The sequence below is a fragment of the Lathyrus oleraceus genome, chromosome 3 (assembly GCF_024323335.1).
Source record: "Lathyrus oleraceus cultivar Zhongwan6 chromosome 3, CAAS_Psat_ZW6_1.0, whole genome shotgun sequence".
Classification (NCBI taxonomy): Eukaryota; Viridiplantae; Streptophyta; class Magnoliopsida; order Fabales; family Fabaceae; genus Lathyrus; species Lathyrus oleraceus.
Window position 1 is genome coordinate 163,005,944 of NC_066581.1, and position 23,656 is coordinate 163,029,599.

Here is a 23,656-nt window from a genome sequence, read left to right on the forward strand (position 1 = left end):
TTCATCAATGATATATAAGGCATAACACGAGTCTCCCATCACAGGTTCCATAAGAAATTTCGAAAGTATAAATTCTATTTTCTCGTCACCTACCTCAAATGTCAACTTTCCTTTCTTGACATCTATTATGGCTCCTGCAGTCGATAAGAATGGTCTACCTAGAAGGATTGGTATATCACTGTCCTCTTTGATGTCCATGACAACAAAATCAGTAGGGATAAATAACTGACATATCCTAACAGGAACATCTTCTAAAATGCCTATCGGATATTTAACAGATCTATCGGCTAACTGAAGTGACATCTTAGTGGGTTATAATTCTCCTAAGTTTAATCTCTCACAAACTGCTAGAGGCATTAAACTCACACTAGCTCCTAAGTCTAGAAAAGCTTTTTCGATGACATGATTACCCAAAAGGCAAGGAATGGAGAAATTTCCAGGATCTTTATCTTTCTTTGCTAATTTGTCCTCGGAAATAGCATTACATTCCAAAGGCTTCGGATCGTCAAGTCTACGTTTGTTGGTAAGGATGTCTTTCAGAAACTTTGCATAAGAAGGTATTTGGGTGATGGCTTCTGTGAAAGGGATTTCTACATGAAGTTTTTCTATAACTTTAATAAATTTTTGATACTGTTTATTGATCTAGGTTTGTTTGAGTCTTTGCGGATATGGTATAGGTGGTTTATATGGCTGGGGTGGTACGTAAATTTTATCTTTAGGTTCTTCTCCTTTTTCTCGACCTTCCTGGTTTTCAGATTCCTCTGGTTCCTTTACTTCGTCTGTGGGTTTGGTACATTCCTTAGAAGTTTCGGGTTCACTCAATCTAGGGTTTGGTGGCTCATCGTAAGCGTTCCTACTTCGTAGGATAATGGCATTGGCTTGTCCTCTCGGATTTTGTTGAGGTTGTCCAGGGAATTGTTCTCCAGGTGTAGTCTGAGCGGCTTGGTTTAAAGCTACCTGAGAAATCTGGGTTTCAAGCATCTTGGTATGAGTAACTATTTGGTCAACCTTGGTTCCTAACTGAGTAATCAATTCGTTAACATGAATGTTTTAGTTCATGAACTCCTTGTTTTGTTGGGTTTGAGCGGTGATAAAATTTTCCATAATTTTCTCAAGGCTCGGCTTTGGTGGTACAGGTTGCATAGGTTGATTTGATCTAGGGGCTTGATAACTAGGTTTCAGAGGTGCATTATTTTGGATAGGGTTATTGTTTTTATAGGAGAAGTTCGGGTGATTCCTCCATCCAGGGTTATAGGTATTCGAGTATGGGTTTCCTTGGGTGTAGTTCACTTGCTCGGAGTGGGTTTCGTTTAATAGACTGCATTCTGCAAATTGGTGTCCTTGGGTTCCACATATCTCACAATCCGACGAAACTGCGGCTACAGTATTCGGGTTTATGCACATATGCTCGACCTTAAGGGCTAATACGTCCATCTTAGCTTGCATCATGTCTATAGAGCTTAGTTCATGCACTCCTCCTTGGGCTTCCTTCTTCTCAACTTTCGCTCGTTCGACTCCCCATGATTGATGGTTTTGAGCCATATCTTCGATGAGGGCACTAGCTTCAGGATAAGGTTTGTTCATCAGAGCACCGCCTGCGGCAGCGTCGATGGTCATCTTTGTGTTGTAATGAAGTCCATTATAGAAGGTTTGAATGATTAACCAATTTTCTAAGCCATGATGTGGGCATGCTCGTAACAACTCTTTATATCTCTCCCAAGCTTCGAACAACGATTCTCCTTGGTTTTGGGTAAATCTAGTTATATGGTTTCGAAGAACGGCGGTCTTACTCGGGGGAAAATATCTAGCAAGAAAAACTCTTCTAAGGTTATCCCAATTCGTAATGGAATTGGGTGGAAGGGAATCTAACCACGATAGGGCTTTATCTCTGAGGGAAAAAGGGAATAATCTTAAACGTATTGCCTCAGGAGAAGCTCCATTGGTTTTAAAAGTATCTGCTAATTGAAGAAATATTTTTAAATGTTGGTTTGGGTTCTCGGTAGCGAGACCCGCGAATTGTCTTTGTTGCACTAGTTGCAACAGGGATGGTTTAAGTTCAAAATTATTAGCTGGTATGGTTGGGTTTACTATACTAGAACTAGGTTCTTCGTTAGATGGTTGAGCGAAGTCCTTAAGAGGTCTTTGGTTTTGATCTTCGGTCATAGCTCTCTTAATTCTATGAAAGAATAAACGTGCGTGAGCGTAACGTTCAGGTTCCGCCAGAGGGTATACTAAGCTTAAACTTCCGGTACTGCGAGTTCTTCGCATTGACCGACGGGAAATAGCAAAAGTCTAAACGATATAACAACAGGAAAATGAAATTTGACGAAATTGGTCCCCGGCAACGGCGCCAAAAACTTGATGCGGTCAATAACTTGATGTGGTGTTCCCAAGTATACGAACGCGTCAGAGTAATATAAAAGATTGTCGAATCCACAGAGACCAAGTGTCAATCTATCGTTATCTATTGTTATGGTGTTTATCAAAGGCAATCGAAATAGGTGTTTTTGTAGTGTGCAATGAAAAGTAAAGTTTCGGATATAATTAATAAAGACAGGGTCGAATGTAATTCACGTAATCAATCAATAATCCAAGTACTTGCTAATAGAATTACTTATGGGCAATGTTTCCTACTTTGAAAAGAACTAATTTAACAGGAACTGTCGCTTTCGTGTATTCAGAACCGAGTTGTACTCCCTAATCAAACCCTCTTATTGTCACTTATAAAAAGGCGCGTATTGCGTTAGAGTAGTAAACCTATTTTTAAGAAATATAGTATCTTGACTAAGTTGAAAAGTATTATAACCTGGATTTCTTAACCAAAAGAGGTTCTTACGAACCAGACTCTAAACTTATAAACGCGTCCGAAAATAGTTTTAAAATCCCTTTTCTTCTTAATGTTAAAATCTCCTAATGAACTAGACAAAGCGCTTTCGCTGTTTTTGAAATAGATAAAAACAATTAAGTTTAAAAAGACGTTGGAAGGCTTTCGATCTTACCCAACGGAGTTGACGTGCGGGAAAACTTAAGTTGAAAGTTAAAATAGCCCTTAAGCGTTTCTACGAACAATTGTACGGATTACTGGTTCAATTACGATCCTTACATTCTAACCTTATAAATATAGCTAGACATGGTAAAGTAAAAGTGCATCAAAATAAATAAAATTAGTGTGAGTGCGGAAAATAAATAAAGTAAAGGCGAGTGCGGGAAATAAATAATTTAAAGCGAGTGCGGGAAATAAATAAAGTAAAGGCGAGTGCGAGAAATAAATAAAGTAAAGCGAGTGCGGGAAATAAATAAAGTAAAGCGAGTGCGGGAAATAAATAATTTAAAGCGAGTACGGGAAATAAATAAAGTAAAGCGAGTGCGGGAAATAAATAAAGTAAAGCGAGTGCGGAAAATAAATAATTTAAAGCGAGTGCGGGAAATAAATAAATTAAAGCGAGTGCGGGAAATAAATAAAGTAAAGCGAGTGCGGGAAATAAATAAGATAAAGACAAGTAATAAAAACCTTCTCCAATCGGAGGGCTGAGTAAATTGCAATGCGGAAAAGAAAATGGCGGCAGGATTAACTTCCTTCCAAAGTGCTCCAAACTCGATTACAGACTCTATCACAGACTCGATTACACAATTGTGGTAACACTCCAATGCGAAGCGATTACCACTTTATAAAACTGAATATATGTCTAAGTGAAACAAAGTTGCTTCTGAGTTTGCCTCTGCTCTAAGTTTGGATCTTCGTCTGCTCTAAGTTTGGATGATTGTAAAAGTGAATTCGCCTTTCTATTTATAAGCAAGTAAAAAGATGGAAATGACTTGGATGCCCTTCAACTTGAAAATAGGAGGGAACCGTTTTTCCTCTTGTGGCACCCTCTTAGTGGAAGTAGTGGGAAAACGTGGGAGTTGATGGAAGTTGAAGTTGACACGTCATGGCAGGGTCTATGGCGCCAACCATGGGGTAAGCCACAAGAACAAAATGTTGAGTTTTAGGGGTTTTGGCTCTTTTTCGCTCCTTTTCTCGATCGGGGCTCCGATTAAAGTAAAAACCTGAAAACAAAGGAAAATATAGCAATAACACAACAAAATGATAATAAAACAACTAGAATGCATGTGAAATCGGAGTCGAAATACGGTAAATTTCAGTGTTATCAGTAATATTCGTCATACCAATGTTGAAGTAGTTCGAAATCTTAACAATCATATAGACATAACACTGAAGGTTGAGAAAAATAAGAAATGGGGGTTTGAATTGTTTTTAACTGATAATAAAAACTTTTGAAAGTAAAACACACGCGAAAATAAAAGATATCAACACAGAATTTTTATCCTGGTTCGCTTGTGTCGCAGCCTAAAAAATATGTGCGAAAAAACAACCGGCGAGAAAGAAATGACAGAAGAGTCGCCACCGTGCGTTATTTATCCCAAAAGAGGGAGAGGAAACGCTCGAAGTAAACCTGGAGAAAGGAAAGGAAAAGACAAGGTATCGCAACCAAATCTTGGATTCGGGAGTCGATTATGCGAAGGGAGAGTATTAGCACCCCTACGCATCCGTAGTACTCTACGGGATCCACTCTTGTTGTTCTTGCTTAAAGGGTGTGTTTATCTAATGTACTATTTACTAAAAGAAAAGGGTCAAAATAAAATAACTCGCACGGATGTCGCATCCGCTGCATACGTATCTCATCTGAATATGAGAATTAGAGTCTTCGTAGCTCGGCTACCTATGGGTTAAAGAGATGTGTGCTCGCTAAGACATCGCGTCTTATGCCTATGTATCTCATCTGGAATGAGAGTCAGAGCAAAACGTAGTTCAGCTAACTACGGGAACAAGGGTCTCGATTGCAACTAGGGCAAGAGAAAGGGAAGGTCTCGATCACAACGAGGGCGAGAGAAAAGAATCGCAACAAAGGTGAAAGTAAGGATTAGTTGTTAGTTGAAAAGGAAGAACTTGGCAAGACATCGCATCTTGTGCCTACGTATCTCATCTGGAATGAGAATCAGAGTTGTCGTAGTTCGACTAACTACGGGTTGCCATCTGAACATGGACTTATAAAGGAGGACACCAGTTGTGTCAAAGGAGAGTGGGCAATGTGTTCACGTCCTAGCAGCAGGTGTCGCAGCTCGCTGAATCGAGTCTTAGGCAGTTACCTCTTTGCAATAGGACGGAGTAACATGCCACAGGATTGGAGATGCACGGAAGGTCTAAAAAATGGGGAAGCTCTACCCTAGAGTTGTCATGCAATATGGACCTATGAGTTAGGATTTACAAATGGGAACATCTACCTAATGCTAGCATGCAAAGAGTAAGGGAATTCTACCTATGTTATCATACAAAAGAATGAGGGAATTCTACCTATGTTATCATATAAAAGAATGAGGGAATTCTACCTATGTTATCATACAAAAGAATGAGGGAATTCTACCTATGTTATCATACAAAAGGGTTCTACCTAATGGGTGCTACCTAAACGGAACAAGAATCGACAGATGGGGCAAGGAGAGGAACCAGGGATAAAGGTAGATGGTGATGCCTGAGGCAATCGACTTACAAGGTTGATGGCGACGCATAAAGCAATCGACTTACAAGGTTGATGGCGATGCATGAAGCAATCGACTTACAAGATAGATGGATGAATACGTGCTAGTTCTGTTAAGTTTTGAAAAATGATTACTGGACGTTGAATCGAGGTTTTGATCTTATTTTGAAATGGTTATCGAATGTTCATTTTAATTCTTGTATTAACAAATGAATAAAGAATGAAAGAATAAATATTATACATTAAGGAAAGTAAAAAATATTTTTTGGTATATTTATGAACAAATAAATTATTTTATTAATTTAAAATGAAAACAGAAAAAATAAAAATGAATTAAAAAAAATAGAAAGAAAAGGAATTGGGCTTTGAATATGGGGGGGCGAATAGCATCCAGTGCTAAGCCCAGGCCCATGCAGATCACTTAAATGTGACATAATAAAATAAAATTAGAAAAAATAAAAAGGAAAATAAAAAATACATGGCCAGGATTCGAAGTGAGGGCAACATCTAGTGGCCACGAGAGTGCCACGCATGTACTCTCCATGCAACGTGAAAGAAAAAAAAAAGAAAACAGCAACATGCAGCAAGGTAGTTTCGCGAAAATACAACACATCACATCCGTTTTCCAGCCAACATAACTCGAGCTACAGTGCTCCAATCGAGATGATATAAAAAGCAAACTTCGAGTACAAGATAAGAGGAACATCATGGTATTTTATTTCATGAAAAATAATGACTTTATCATGGAGAAATATGGACAGCAAGGTAGGCTCATGCACCAAAACGTGAGAAATGCAGCATATTTTCCCAAACTTCAAATCCCCATATCTCACAACTCAAAGCTCCAAATGGGATGATATAAAAATCAAAATTCAAGTTTGAAACATGTAGAATACAGTGGTGTCTTATTTCATTAAAAAAATGCCTCTAGCATAGAGAAAAATGAACAGCAAGGGAGGCTCATGCAAGGATTTTTGGCAAAAATTCAATGTTTCAAAATTAAAGTTTAATGAACATGCTTCAATGAAGGGTCCATAAGGCAATCATAGCATAATATTAACATGTAAAATAAGCACGAAAAAAAAAGCATGGCAATAAATGAACAATACATGAAGTATGGATGGATAGCATGAAATGAACATGGAAGATATGATGAACAAGCAAAGCATTCATGGCCATGGAAGGTTGGAATAAAAAAACTACCTAGTGGAGAAAGTCCACTGCTTCTTGTTGGGATGAGAGGAATGGAGGGAAATGGGATGCTCTTCAATGGTGCTTCAATGTTGGTGAAGAGGAATGCAACATGAAATAAACAACCAAACTTGCCTTGCCCTAAAGTTCTGCATCCACCACCCTTTTAGCTAGGGTTTAGAAGCTCTTAAATATGTAGGGTTTGAAGTGTGTAAATGGGCTGAAATGTGACTTGGATTCATGAGCAAAAAGTGCAAAAAAGTGGGGTGGTATTAGGAAATCCAATTGTGGCAAAGCTTAAGTGAGTTGACAACAAAAGCACATAAAGCAAATGGCCAAATGAGGAAATGCAAGGGCTGGTTGGTTTATGCAGCAAAACATGAAAATAAGTCCAACATGGTGACTTTAAGGCATTGTAACTTGATGAATAAATGTCCAAATGGCAAGACAATGCAAACAGTAGAAAGAGGGCATGGAACTTAACATTTTTCATGTTGAACACATCTTGAAATTGTGAGTGGAAATGGGTGGGAAATGGCCATAAAGTTCAGGTTTCATGGCTGCAAAATGGTTGGGCCAGTTTGGCCTAAATGCTGTCAAAAAAATTCAGCCTATGATACCAACTTTAGATGAGTGTATCTTCCAAACCAATGATCCAAATGGCAAGGCAATGCAAACAGTAGAAAGAGGGCATGGAACTTAACAGTTTTCATGTTGAACACATCTTTAAATGGTGAGTGGAAAGGGGTGGAAAATGGCCATAAAGTTCAGGTTTCATGGCTGCAAAATGGTTGGGTCAGTTTGGCCTAAATGCTGTTAAAAAAATTCAGCCTATGATACCAACTTTTGATGAGTGTATCTTCCAAACCAATGATTCAAATGGGGTGGTTCTAAAAAGGTGTGAAAAAGGACATATCAAGGTACAACTGTCATGAAGAAAGTGTTTTCAAAAGATGCCTTGAAGTGCAAGAAATCTGGCCCATAAGTCTTGACAAATTTTGCAAATTTTGGACTTGGAAAAATTTCTAAGTGTTCTAAAATAATATCTTACTTTGACCAAGCCTAACTTTCTCACTTTTAATCCAAATGAAACAAACTTTATATCTCTAGAAAGCTTGAAACAAGAGGAACAACTTTCATGTTGAAGAAATTTCCAAATGGGGCTTGCATCTTGATGGAATATAGGCTTAAAGTGGGTGCAAAAACCATAAAAACTTGCCTTAAATGGAAAGTCAACTATTTCCAAATTTGGTAACTTTTCCAACTCCTAATTAAATGATGAATCCATGATCCAACCTTGATCAAATTTCACATGTGGACTTCCTTAGGCATGAATTTTGAGATTCCACCTTCAAAATGTCAGGAGTTGACTTTTCTGGCCCCACAGTTGACTTTTCCCAAACCGTCTGATTCCCGATTCCATTGATCAATTGAGGCACCTATGGCTCAAATAAAGAGCTGATTTTTTGCATGTAGATCCTTGTAGACACGTGGAGGGCCATGGAAATGAGTTTCACTCAGGGAATCAGAAATAAACCGATTTTATACCAAACCCTAGTTTTAGGGCAAAAATGACTAGGAACTGATTGCACTGATTGCCAATGGATCTTTCTGTGATAATTGTGGATCTTCTTAGGCAAAGATGCCTCTCTAATCATGACATGAATGAGCCCCCTTTCTTCCCATCAAACATTTCCTGTTGCAGATAGCCATGAAACCCTGAGTTTTGATCAAATGCAGATGCACACTCTGAGAGCTCTGACTCTTCCACTGACGAACTGCAGACCATCATGAGATACCTGGACCACTTTGAGACCCTTGAGGCTTGCATATTTGGAAAATGAAGTCTAATTCTCAGACTTGCTTTGTGTGGGCTCCTTCTGGTAAGGAGTGATCAATCAAAACCCTGATTTCCCAAGTCACTGATGCAGTATGCAATGAGTATGACCTAGTATGATGCTAATGCAATGTGAAACACAATCCCATGCTTCCAAAAAAAATGAAGGGTAAATTTTGGGGTGTTACAGCTGCCCCTATTCAATCAACTGGAGACCCGAAAGGAAGATAGCAACGGCTTTCGCACTCTCGAGGTATCAAGGGATTGAATACAATAAAACCCGGAAATTTACACTGAAGTGAAGTGAAGTAACAATGCCTGTCAGAATCGGCAAAGAGGTGGTCTCGAACAAAAATTCGTCTGGTATGGTGAGAATCGGTCTGAGCACCGAAAGAGAATGTAAGTCTGAATACCAAAATACATGGTCACAGAGAAATAACCCATGGCCTGAATGCCGCACATCAGTTTGAATACTGGAAATGACTTCGATCTGAGCATCGAAAGATATGAGATTATTAACATCGGTCTGAACATCGGTAAATTGGCATGAATCCCACTTCGGTCTGAATACCGGGAGATTGGCCTGAATGCCACAAGTCGCATCGACCTGAATGTCGGAAACTTCTTCGATCTGAACATCGGGAGGTTGGCCTGAATGCCACTTCGGTCTGGATACCGGAAAATTGGTCTGAATGCCACAAGTTGCACCGACCTGAACGTCGGAAACTTCTTCGATCTGAATATAGGAAAATTAGCCTGAATGCCACTTCGGTCTGAATACCGGAAAATTTTCATGCCTGTCAGCATCGGCAGAAATAAGGAAAATGATAATTGAGGCGGCACGTGGGCCAACAACCTATGATGGGGATAATAAGTCATGAACAACCTTCAGTCTGAATACTGGAAGCAACTTCTGGCTTATCACTGGGGATACCGAGAATGTCTTATGCTTTTCATGCATATGTTTGAATTTTTCGATGGCGTAATGCCCCATGAAAATGGAAATGCTACGCGATTGGGAGGATGCAATACAATATGATTCTACAGCAAGGATGTGAAATGCTAAGTTATAGAGAATGCCAAGCCAAGGCAAGGAAATCTGTTGGGGAAATGATCACAATCTTCTGGACCTTGGCAATGTTGTTGGTGATACACAACACAATGAACTCTGTGGGGAAATGACCGGCCACGCGGTGTTCTGACAGTAACAAAATACCGAGACTCTGACAGGGGAGAGACCGGCACTGAAAGCTTGTTGCTGAGGAAAATGACAGCGGTTTTGGCAACCAAAATATGCGAGAGAAATGGCTCAGCAGGGGAAGCAAACACCGATACGGTACCGAGATTCTGCTTCAAGGAAAGAGACCACTGATCTGGCGTCGGGATCATCGATCTGGCATCGAGCTCTAAGGAGCAGCTACTTCTGCTGGGAAGATACGGTCTGGCACTGTCAACTCCGCTGGGGATATACAGTCTGGCACTGTCAACTCTACTGGGGATATACAGTCTGGCACTGTCAACTCTATTGGGGAGTGTAGTAATGAGAACATGCTGGGGATTGAAGAATCCAATGTTCGGACCAGCTCTGCCGGGATAAGATACCAAACTCCAACTGTTGAAGCAAAACATCCGCAATCGTCTGCTGGGAACCTTAAAGGAATGTCCCGAGTGTGTCTGTTCTGAATAGACAATCCATAGCACTTAAAATTTACAGCAATTTTAAATGTTTATTAAGCATGTACCTGTAAAGCTCTTATGTTTCATGATGCAATGTTTATCAAAAACTCGGATGTCATTTTTGCAAACAAAATAGTAAAATGAAAATGAATACAGAGGTATACTGAATAACATGATTTCATTGATTGAATGGCCTCTGAATAGGCATTTACATCAAGAAGCAATCCCTAGAAAGAGGTAATCGCACAAAAGATAAAAACAGAAATTAATCTAATGGCAATGTGAAATGGATTTCTATCGGGTTCCAATTCTGCTATGACTCGCTCGTCTTCAAGATTCTCCAGATGATCGACTTTCTGAAAAGGGTGATTGGAATGTTTCCTACCTTTCGAAAGTTTCCAGTTATCGACATGAGATGAGATTCAGAACTACTCAGAACGCAGTCATTCGCTTAATCCCTAACTTTTGCCTGGATCGCCCTTTCGGGTTTTCAATCCACCGGGATACCCATTTTTGCCTAAGTTGCCCTTTCAGGTTTTCAACTTAACGGGTGTACAATCTTTTCATTTTTAATCCCTAATTTTTTCCCGAACCTTTTTCCTTTTCTTGGTTCGTCGGGATACCCACTTTTGCCTGGACTATTCTTTTTATTGTCCAGCGGGTCTGTTTTATGCGAAGTATTTTTTAACTGCGTCTGAGTTCACAGGGGAAGTGAAGTCTTCACCATCCATAGTTGCAAGCATTAAGGCCCCACCATCAAAAATCTTGGTGACAATATACGGTCCCTCATAGTTAGGAGTTCACTTGCCCCTGTGATCTGTCTGAGGAGGAAGGATCCTTTTCAACACCAAATCTCCAACTTGGAAACACCGAGGACGCACTTTCCGATCAAAGGCTTTCTTCATCCGACTCTGATACAACTGCCCATGACAAACGGCCGACATCCTCTTCTCTTCGATAAGACTCAACTCATTGAACCTTGTTCGAATCCATTCAGCCTCGTCTAGCTTGACATCCAACATGACCCTTAGAGAAGGAATCTCCACCTCAACAGGTAGGACTGCCTCCATACCGTACACAAGGGAGTAAGGGGTTGCCCCGGTCGACGTACGTATTGAAGTACGGTACCCATACAAGGCGAAGGGTAGCATCTCATGCCAATCTTTGTACGTAACGACCATCTTCTGCACAATCTTCTTTATGTTCTTATTTGCTGCCTCAACAGCACCGTTCATCTTAGGACGATAAGGGGAAGAATTGTGATGCTGAATGTTAAAGTTCTGACACAACTCCTTCATCATTTTGTTGTTGAGATTAGAACCATTATCAGTAATGATTCTTTCGGGAATCCCATAATGACAAATGATTTCTCTCTTAATGAATCAGGCAACCACATGTCTAGTGACCTTCGCAAATGATGCTGCTTCGACCCACTTGGTGAAATAGTCGATGGCAACAAGGATGAAGCGATGCCCATTGGAAGCAGTCGGCTCAATCTTTCCAATCATATCAATGCCCCACATAGCAAACGGTCACGGCGAAGACATCACATTCAAGGGATTTGGCGGCACATGCACCTTATCAGCATAAATCTGGCATTTATGACACTTTCGAGCGTATTTGAAACAATCAGATTCCATGGTCATTCAGTAATAACCCGCTCTCAACAATTTCTTAGCCATTGCATGTCTGCCGGCATGAGTACCGAAGGAGCCTTCATGAACTTCCTGCATTAACATGTCCGCTTCATGTCTATCCACGCATCTGAGCAAGACCATGTCGAAGTTCCTCTATACAGCACATCGTCTTTGTTCAAGAAGAAACTGCCTGCCAATCTTCTCAAAGTCTTTATGTCATTGTTGGATGCCCCTGCAGGGTACTCTTGATTCTTCAGAAAGCATTTGATGTCGTGATACCAGGGCTTGTCATCGACTACCAGTTCAGCAGCAAACACATACGCGGCCCTGTCAAGGCGCATCATATCAATTCTGGGAGCATGGTTCCAACGAATCACCTTGATCATGGAGGATAGAGTAGCAAGAGCGTCTGCCATCTGGTTCTCATTACGAGGTATATGATACAACTTTACTGTTGTGAAGAAAGTCAACAGTCTTCTCGTGTAATCTCTGTAGGGGACCATAGTAGGCTGGAGAGTGTTCCAATCACCATTCACTTGATTGATCACTAGAGCTGAATCTCCGAAGATGTCCAAAGTCTTGATTCTCAAATCAATGGCTTGCTCAATACCCAAGATGCAGGCCTCATACTCAGCTTCATTATTGGTGCACTCGAAAGTCAGACGAGTGGTGAAAGGCATGTGGGCACCTTTCAGAGTGGTAATGACAGCACCAATTCCATTTCCTTTGGCATTGACGGCCCCATCAAACATTAAAGTCCACTTTTCATCTGGATCAGGTCCCTCCTCAACAATTGGCTCTTCGCAGTCTTTCATTCTGAGGAACATGATGTCTTCATCTGGAAAATCAAACTTCATCGGCTCATAGTCTTCAATCGGTTGTTGAGCAAGATAGTCTGACAGAATACTCCCCTTGATGGCTTTCTAGGATGTATACTGGATGTCGTACTCTGTCAGTACCATTTGCCAACGAGCAACCCTTCCGGTGAGAGTTGGCTTCTCAAATATGTACTTGACTGGATCCATCTTGGAGATCAGTAAGGTTGTGTGAGTCAGCATGTATTGTCTCAATCGCTTAGCGGCCCATGCAAGTGCACAACATGTCTTCTCAAGCATTGAGTATCTCGACTCGCAGTCTGTGAATTTCTTACTCAAGTAGTAGATGGCATGCTCTTTCCTACCTGTCTCGTCGTGTTGACCGAAAACACAACCCATGAAATTGTCGAGTACTGTCAAGTACATAATCAGTGGTCTCCCTGGGACTGGAGGCATAAAGATAGGAGGATTCTTCAAATACTCTTTTATATTTTCAAAAGCCCTTTGACAATCGTCATTCCACCTGATAGCCTGATCTTTTCTCAACAACTTGAATATTGGCCCACACGTGGCTGTTAGGTGAGAGATGAACCGTGCAATGTAGTTCAACCTTCCTAAGAAACCACGGACTTGTTTCTCTATTCTTGGCTCAGGCATTTCTTGTATTGCTTTCACTTTTTCAGGATCCACCTCAATCCCTTTTTCACTGACGATAAAAACCAGCAGCTTTCCAGATCTCACCCCGAAAGTGCACTTGTTCGGATTAAGCCTCAGCTTGAATTTCCTCAACCGCTCGAACAGTTTCTGCAGATTCACCAAATGTTCCTCTTCTGTCTGAGATTTGGCAATCATATTATCAACATAAACCTCGATTTCATGATGAATCATATCATGGAAAAGAGTTACCATAGCTCGTTGATATGTTGCCCCAGCATTCTTCAGGCCAAACGACATCAACTTGTAGCAGAAAGTGCCCCATGGGGTTATGAAAGTTGTCTTCTCCATGTCTTCTGGTGCCATCTTGATTTGATTATAGCCAGAAAAGCCATCCATGAAGGAGAATACCGAGAACTGAGTTGTGTTATCCACCAAAACATCGATGTGAGGTAATGGGAAATCATCTTTAGGGCTAGCTCTGTTTAGATCCCGGTAGTCAACACACATCCGTACCTTTCCATCCTTCTTAGGTACTGGAACGATATTTGCAACCCATGGCGGATAATTGGTAACCGCTAGAAACCCTGCATCCAACTGTTTTTGCACTTCTTCCTTTATCTTGACAACCATCTCTAGTCTTGTTCTTCTGAGCTTCTGCTTGACCGGAGGACAATCCTCTTTGAGAGGCAAACGGTGTACCACAATGTCTGTGTCAAGCCCTGGCATGTCCTGATAAGACCAAGCGAAGACGTCAACATACTCTTGCAGCAATTCAATCAACCCCTTCTTCACATCATCTTCCAAAGCAGCCCCTATCTTGATTTCTCTCTTGGCGTCCTCGGTGCCGAGATTAATCACTTCAGTAGACTCTTGATACGGTTGAATGACCCTTTCCTCCTGTTTTAAGAACCTTGCAAGTTCTTCAGGGAGCTCACAGTCTTCATCACCCTCTTCTTTAGCTTGAAAGATTGGATTTTCAAAGTCGAAGCGAGCCATAGCAGAACCGTTATCAATAGGATCCAGTGATGTGCATCTCATTGATTGATGGTATGTGCTTATGAGTGTGAACAGTGAGTGAAAACTAAACAAAACATTGCCAAATATTTTTATTCTTTTGAAATTTTGAAAACTGCAAAAATAGAAAGACAGTGAACAAAATATTTGAATGCAAAAGACGTCCTTCATTTATGATAAACAATGCAGATATTCACATAGATGAGCCCTACAATGAGTCATTACGCCCTGGGCGGAACGTAAGACTTGGACATGCATGAATAAACAAAGAAAAATTACTACTCTAGAAGAGTGACTTGGACAATTTCCTCGGAAGACCAATTGTTGATGACTTCACCCGGGATCCTCGGACGCACCCAGTTGTCGATGTCGCAATCACTATCCCCATCTTCATCGTTGATCACAGAGATCTGGCCATATTGGATGACGCCAGCGCTGGAGAAAGTAATCGGCCCCTGACGAGTCTAAAGTGTTGAAGTTGTAGAAGTCAGAGCTGGCTGATACCCAATCCCAAACCTGTCGTCTTTCATTGGTAACTCCAACAGACATCCCCAACCGGGAGCAACACCTGAATCCACCAAGGCCTGTGCCTGCTTGAAGGATGAGATAGAGGCACCCGCTTTCACCTCTTCCACCGGAGATGCATCCTTGATCTGAACCGCCTCAAAGTCCTGGCATAGGGTCTCATGAAATTCACCCTCTACCTCTACATACTTGAATGTAGACAGGTTACTGACCAGAATGTCCTCCTCACCACAGACAGTGATAATTCTTCCATTGACTGGGAATTTGATCTTCTGATGTAGAGTTGAGGAGACTGCCCCAGCATTGTGGATCCAGGGATGACCCAACAAGCAACTATACGAGGGGTTGATATCCATCACATAGAAGACAGTGTTGAAGGTTTGTGATCCAATCAGAATTGGCAATTCTACCTCTCCAAACACCAACCTCTTAGAACCATCGAAGGCTCTCACTACGAGATTAGAAGGCTTCAAGACCAAACCTTCTACTTCTAACCTTGACAGGGCTCTCTTGGGTAGCACATTGAGAGAGGAACCTGTATCCACCAGAACATGTGATAACACGGTATCTCTGCATTCCATCGAGATGTGCAGAGCCTTGTTATGATTGCGTCCAGCTGGTGTTAAGTCAGAATCAGTAAAACCCAACCCATTGCTTGCATGAACATTGGCAACGATCCCTTCTAGTTGGTTTACCGAGATTTTCTGAGGCACATATGCAGCATTAAGAACCTTCAGCAGTGCCTCCCTGTGTGCCTCCGAACACAGCAGGAGTGAGAGAATGGATATCTTGGACGGAGTCTGAATCAACTGGTCAACCACCTTGTAGTCGCTCTTTTTTATGATCCTCAGAAGTTCGTCCACATCCTTCGCAAAAGTAGGCTCAGAACCAGCCTGGAGTGCAGAGGTACCTTCATTCACAACTTGTTTGCCTTTGGTCCTCGTCGCGGCGTCAGCATCATCAGTTTGGGTGACGGATGGTGAGAACAGTCTACCACTCCTGGTGAATCGCTCGATTCCACCAACATTGTCCATCGCGGGATCTACTATTTCCACTTCAGATTCAGACTTCTCCTCTATTTTCAGTGGCTGCTCCACTCCATGATCGTGCGTGTACACACTCCCCCCATAATGCCAAGGAATGGCCCTTTCACTGGTGAAAGGTAAAGGACCAGGGGTTGTGATGGTTATAGTGGATGGTCGCACTGGTTGCACTGGTTGCGCTTCTGGCACACTGATCTGAGCAGTTGGATAGAAAATGGTGATAGTAGCAACATCACAGTCGTACTCAGAAATCTCATTCATTGAAACATAAACATCCGAAACATCGGAATCAAGTTCAATTACATCAGCATCAACCACATAGTTTGGGATATTAGCAACAACATTGGAAAAATTAAATACATCCTTACGAACTACGGAATCATCAGGAACAACATCTGTGAATTCTTCAACAGCATCTTCAAACACCTCTTCAGCAACCCCTTCAGCAAACTCTTTGACAGACAAGTCTTCAACTTGGAGGATACCATTGTCAAGCAAGACCTGGATACCCTGCTGCAGCTTCAAACAACCCTTGCCCTGTGTAGCACAATCCAAACAACCCTTCCCACAACCGGGGAAAACACCGGCCTTCAGCAAGCATTCTTTAATCTCCAACAGCGGAGTCTTCAACTTCAACACGTCCTTAATGGACTTGGCTTCTCCTTCCAGCATATTAACGTTTGCACCACCATGTTGCGGCATGGGATTGTTGACGACATTAGGAGCCGGCGCAAAGTTAATGGCCTTTGAATCAATGAGGTCCTGAACTACGTGCTTAAAAGCTTTGCAGTTCTCTATATTATGGCCAGGTGCCCCATAGTGGAAATTACACCTAGCATTGGCATCATATCCTACTGGGAGCCTGCCAACAAGAGAAGCCAGGGTACGTAACTGCACAAGTTGTAGTTGCTGAAGGCTAGGAAGCAACTGAGCATACGACATTGGAAGAGTGTCGAAACGCCTGTCCATCGCCTTTTGCCTATGTTGATAGGCGGGTTTGTTACCCTGTTGTTGTTGTTGGTACTGAGCTGGTTGACGTTGTGGTTGTTGTTGTTGTAGTGGTGCTGCAGCTGGAATGGTCACAGCCGCAACATACAGTTGTTGATGGTAAGTCTGAAAACTGTTCCTCCGGACACCTCTGCTCTGATATGAAGTCAAAGAATTCACTCCCCTCTCTCTCTACTTATGCCCTCCAATGAACGGCTTCTTTACCCCTGATGAAGATCCACCTCCATTTTGGATCTTGCAGATCTTCAGGTAATTCTCCACCCTCTCTCCGGTAGAGACCACATCAGCAAAGTTGGAGGCATTGCACCCCACCAGACGCTCCAGGTAAGGTCCAGGCAGCGTATTCATGAACATGTTGGCCATTTCCTTTTCCAACATAGGAGGCTGAACACGGGAAGCTGTCTCTCTCCAGCGTTGGGCGTATTCCCTGAAGTACTCATTGCTTTTAAGAGACAGATTCTGAAGTTGAGTTCTGTCCGGAGCCATGTCTGCATTATACTGATACTGCTTCACGAAAGCCTCAGCCAAATCCCTCTAGCAACGGATGTGGGCTCTATCCAGCCTCATGTACCATTCCAAGGATGCCCCAGCTAGGTTGTCTTGGAAGAAGTACATAAGTAGCTTCTCGTCATCGGAGTATGCAACCATTTTACGGAAATAGGCTTGCACGTGAGTTTTGGGGCAAGAGCTGCCATTGTATTTGTCAAAGACTGGGACTTTGAATTTCGGTGGCACCCTCACGCCTGGGACCAACCCCAAGTCAGAAACATCTACCCCTAGAGGGTTTTGTCCTTCCACCGGCTTCAGCCTCTCCTCTAATCTCCTGAACATGGGGTTCATGCCATGGCCCATGCCAAAGTCTTCCTGCATCTGGGTGAACTGGTCGTCCTGATCATCATGGACGAGCTGTTGACCGGAGTTGACATGCGGGATCGGGGTAGGCCCCGGTCCACTGGGTCCGTTAACCTCTCCAGCTGGAGGATCAGTCAACGTCTCTGGTTGAGTAGTGGTGGGATTCCTCTGCATCATCTGCCTGAGCTCTTGCTGTCCCTGAGCCACCCCTTGAACCACATCCATGAATTGGGTCATGCGGATCCTCATCTCGGCGAGCTCTACTTGTAGGCTTTCCATCGCTCTCTGCTGGTTCTGCGGGTACCGTACCGGTGAATTCCTGAATCAACTATCCTGCTAGTGGAACACCAAATAATATGAGAACACCGCAGCGGTACCTGTTATGCAAGATATGCAAATGAATATGTTAATGCAATGACATGTTTATCGATTCCAAAGGGTATTCTAACCCCTTGATTCCGGTCTCACATCAGGTGAAAGCGCAATAAGACCGAGTCATGGATAAGCTTCTAAGATCAAGATGCAAATAAAGGGAAACCATCATACAAATGAGTTCAAGGAAAAGGGCCTTAGCCAACAGTACATCAAAAGAGGATCTCCACAACAAGTCTGTGGATCATCACTACATAGCAACAAGACAATAAGTAAAGAGAGGAACAAAAATCAGGAATCAGCCTCCTGTATACAACCCATAAGGACTGCTCCTCACTTCATCCAGTAATGCCACTGTGTCGGGATGATTTGGAGATTCTGTCAAACACCGGATAAGCAGATTCCTCTTGTGAATGATCCCATCCAGTTCGTTGATGTGATTTATGTAGTAATTCCCATCACCCTCTCCGAATACCTCTTCAAGTCTAGATTTCTTCAAACCTGCCAGCACCTTGAGTTCTTCAATCTGTTCTTGAGCCTCATGGAGTTGATATGTGATGTAACCATTAGTCGAACGGGCGCACAGAAGCTCATTGTTCTTCTCCTTCAGCAAAGTCTTCAATTTCTCCATCTGACCAGTCAGTTCGGCCACCATCTCCTCCTCCTTTGCCTTCCGAGAAGCTGAAAATGCATCCCATTGCTCTTGCCACCCAGCTACTTTACCATGAGCATCCATTAACTGTTGCTTGACTCGCCTCAACTCAGAACTGGATGATCCCAAGGCCTTGTCTGTCTTCCTGAAGAAGTCCACCTCCACAGCTAATTTCCTCTCTGCTTCCTCTTGCAATCTGACGGCTTCCCCCTTCTGATATTCTGCCTCATGGAATTGATGCATACAGTCTTGCAACTTCGCACTTAACTCCGAGTTCTCGGTTTGAAGTCCCTCAATGGCATTCTTCAATTTGTCATACTCCTCTCGGCTCACCATTGTTGACTGCTCAGGAGTAGGCGAATACAAAGGTTCTTCAATAGGAAACGGCAGACCAAACTCTTCAACTCTTCCCTGAAGCCACTCTTCATACTGAGGATAAGTCCTACAATCTCCTTTTCCAAGCACGGTCCTTCCTCTCTTGATCACCTTGAGCCAGGCCTCAGCTGCCTTACGGGGTACAGTCAAATCAGATGAAGAATGGAAAAATAGAGATTCTTCCACATCTTTTCCAAAAGGCGGAGTCCTTAAAGCATATCCAAACTGTCTGACTGCTAGAGAAGGATTATAGTTGATTCCTCCTCTTCTTCCTATCAACGGTACATTCGGGAAGTTCCCACAACTGTGAATAATATCCGCCCGAAGCAAGCTCTGGTCAAACCACCAAGAAATATTCTCAGCTCTCAACCCCATCAATCTCTTCGACCAACTCAACGAGTCCTCGACATCAACGAACGCTCCTGACTTGGGTAAGTGAGAATTGAACCACTTATAAAACAAAGTCGCACAACAATTCACCAACCCTCCTCTTATATTCTCATTCCTGTGATGCACCGAATGAAAGAAATCTCCCAACAAGGTTGGCACTGGATTACCCAACACAAAAAGGCGTATTGCGTCTACGTCCACAAATTTTGCAACATTAGGGAACAGGACAATCCCATACACACAAAGAGCCAACACAGCATTGAAACCCCTCTGTCACCACCTTCAAGCTTTTTCTTTGCTTCTCCCAGTAAGAAACTCAAATGAAAACCATTGACTCCTCCCTTCTGACACATATTAGCCTTCAAGACTGATTTCCCCAAATATATGGCCGAAGCAACCATGCCGAGATCGGGCAAAAACTCAGAACTGTAGAACAACAACTGTGACTTGATAGGAACTCTGAGAAAACTGGCAATCTCTTCCAAAGTAGGGACCAAAATATAGTCTGGGAATGTGAAACACCTCAATGGAGGGTCATAGAACTGCAGTAGTGTAAAGAGAGCATCGTGTTGATCTTTGGAGAGAACCGTGACGAAGCTTAGAATCAAACCGTAATCCTTCCGGAATCCTTCTAGAGAATCGTGATCCATTAACTTCATCAGTTGTTGAATAGGCTCCAAACAAACCACTGGAAACTTGTAGGCGACGTGTCTCTTTCTGCCAATATCCATCTCAGGAGAACCAGAAAACCTCGACCGGAATCAAGAAGAAGATGTAAACCCCTGGATATAGATAAACATGTATCAAATGATATGAGTGCAAATGATGTGATGCAATGCAGTGACATGGAAATCAAGACTGCTGTATTTGCTTGACATCTGTCGGGTTGCACTGTCTGAAGAGAAACCCACTGAGGAATATAATACAAGATCAAAACTCTGCTCCAGAAAACCGGGTTGGTTGGAGGTTAAGGTTTCCTGAATTTAGCCTGCCCCTCACTGGTAGGTTCTAAGAACAGAAGTTTGTCAGTTTCAGCCCTTCAGTCGAGAATAATACGTTTACCACTGAAGGTTTGGCATTATTACGGGATAAAAGACCTCCACTGACTCCCCTCAACAAGACATCCTAAAGCAAGTTCCCAGTCTCGGGGTCCTCGGATTGAGCAGCGAGAATGTGCCCACCAGAGCTAACAAAATCACGTCTCGGAGGAGAGGCCTCGACTGAGTTCTCGGGAAATGGTCACCAGAGTCGATGATTTCTAAAGGAATATTTGTCGTTATGGAACACCCATAGGACAAAATATATCCAACAGAAACCTCGTCTGGAATGTGGGTCTCATGAACGACTTAACGTAGCAACATGCCACGCAAGCCTCATGACTATCCACTCTAAAACCTGTGTGTACGCTTAAGCCTGGGTAGTGGGCTTATCACTCATGGAACATCCCACCCCAACAAACAAACAACCCAACAGAGCCAACAGACACAGCAATGATATGTACACAATGCAATAAGATAAAGCAGATAAATAAATAATTGTACAAAAGAATGAACACCCAATAAACAAACAACCTACAAAAGCTAGGAGGGACTCGCTTAGGGCAACCGGGTCCCCAGCAGAGTCGCCAGCTGTCGCAGCCTAAAAAATATGTGCGAAAAAACAACCGGCGAGAAAGAAATGATAGAAGAGTCGCCACTGTGCGTTATTTATCCCAAAGGAGGGAGAGGAAACGCTCGAAGTAAACCTGGAGAAAGGAAAGGAAAAGATAAGGTCTCGCAACCAAATCTTGGGTTCGGGAGTCGATTATGCGAAGGAAAGGTATTAGCACCTCTACGCATCCGTAGTACTCTACGGGATCCACTCTTGTTGTTCTTGTCTAAAGGGTGTGTGTTTATCTAATGTACTATTTACTAAAAGAAAAGGGTCAAAATAAAATGACTCGCACGGATGTCGCATCCGCTGCATACGTATCTCATCTGAATATGAGAATCAGAGTCTTCGTAGCTCGGCTACCTATGGGTTAAAGAGATGTGTGCTCGCTAAGACATCGCGTATTATGCCTACGTATCTCATCTGGAATGAGAATCAGAGCAAAACGTAGTTCAGCTAACTACGGGAACAAGGGTCTCGATTGCAACTAGGGCAAGAGAAAGGGAAGGTCTCGATCGCACCGAGGGCGAGAGAAAAGAATCGCAACAAAGGCGAAAGCAAGGATTAGTTGTTAGTTGAAAAGGAAGAACTTGGAAAGACATCGCATCTTGTGCCTACGTATCTCATCTGGAATGAGAATCAGAGTTGTCGTAGTTCGACTAACTACGGGTTGCCATCTGAACATGGATTTACAAAGGAGGACACCGGTTGTGTCAAAGGAGAGTGGGCAATGTGTTCACGTCCTAGCAGCAGGTGTCGCAGCTCGCTGAATCGAGTCTTAGGCAGTTACCTCTTTGCAATAGGACGGAGTGACATGCCACAGGATTGGAGATGCACGGAAGGTCTAAAAAATGGGGAAGCTCTGCCCTAGAGTTATCATGCAATATGGACCTATGAGTTAGGATTTCCAAATGGGAACATCTACCTAATGTTAGCATGCAAAGAGTAAGGGAATTCTACCTATGTTATCATACAAAAGAATGAGGGAATTCTACCTATGTTATCATATAAAAGAATGAGGGAATTCTACCTATGTTATCATACAAAAGAATGAGGGAATTCTACCTATGTTATCATACAAAAGGGTTCTACCTAATGGGTGCTACCTAAACGGAACAAGAATCGACGGATGGGGCAAGGAGAGGAACCAGGGATAAAGGTAGATGGCGATGCCTGAGGCAATCGACTTACAAGGTTGATGGCGACGCATAAAGCAATCGACTTACAAGGTTGATAGCGATGCATGAAGCAATCGACTTACAAGGTAGATGGATGAATATGTGCTGGTTCTGTTAAGTTTTGAAAAATGATTACTCAACGTTGAATCGAGGTTTTGATCTTATTTTGAAATGGTTATCGAATGTTCATTTTAATTCTTGTATTAACAAATGAATAAAGAATGAAAGAATAAATATTATACATTTCATGGGAGAGGGATACATTTGTTATGAATGGGGATTGTTCATGGCAATCAAACAAATAAGAATAAATGCCTCATACATCATACAAGTAGGCAACAGTTATTAATCAGTCAGGTAAATAAACATGTATATGGTCAAATCAAAGAATGAAATAATAAGACAGTAAACAATGTATGAGAGTATGAACATGTTAAACAATCAAGCAATATTAAACATGGATGAAAGAAACAAGTATAAAAAATATCAGATGAATCAAACAAGTACAACTATGCACACAAAAGGATCAATGAATAATTTAATCGGGAAATGATGCAAGGATCAAATATAATCAAGATGAATGGCCTCTAATACATGGCATATGAGATGAACAAGGGAGGATCAAAAGATCTCTTCAATTGCCCTAAGCAATCCCTATGTCAAACATCAATCATACAAAAGTCAACCGAAAAGTCAAGTTAACTTAAAAAATGTCAAATAAATAGTAAATTAATCAAAAAAAATATGAAAAATTAAACTAAGCTAGATGGGGTCAGGACGTCATCATCCCCCAAAAAGATTTCAAAAATAATGAAAATTAGTGTATAAATTAATTGAAATAAAACAGAAGTCAAATGAAAAGTCGACCATGCAAACTAGGTCAAAAATAAATCCAAAATAAATTGAAAATGGGAAATAAAATTCCAATAAAAGGTCAGGTTGACCATGAGAAATTAGTCAACCCTCATCCCAAAAATCAGAATCTAAAAATAATTTTAAGTCATGAAAATAAAATAAATGAAAAAATGTATGTTTAAAAGAACCACTTGAAATAAATAATTAAAATAAAATATTAACATTAAAGAAAATATGAAAATAAAAATTAAATAAAACATTAAGGAAAGTAAAAAATATTTTTTCGTATTTTTATGAACAAATAAAATATTTTATTAATTTAAAATGAAAACACAAAAAATAAAAATGAATTAAAAAAAATAGAAAGAAAAGGAATTGGGCTTTGAATATG

The 23,656-nt window shown here is 41.7% G+C and overlaps 1 non-coding gene across 1 annotated transcript; it reads left to right on the top strand.

Moving 5' to 3' along the window:
• Positions 1–1,672: 1,672 nt before the first annotated feature.
• Positions 1,673–1,779, top strand: LOC127133255 (small nucleolar RNA R71). The gene has a single exon (XR_007807243.1). It is a non-coding gene; the product is annotated as a small nucleolar RNA R71 (small nucleolar RNA).
• The last annotated feature ends 21,877 nt before the right edge of the window (positions 1,780–23,656 follow it).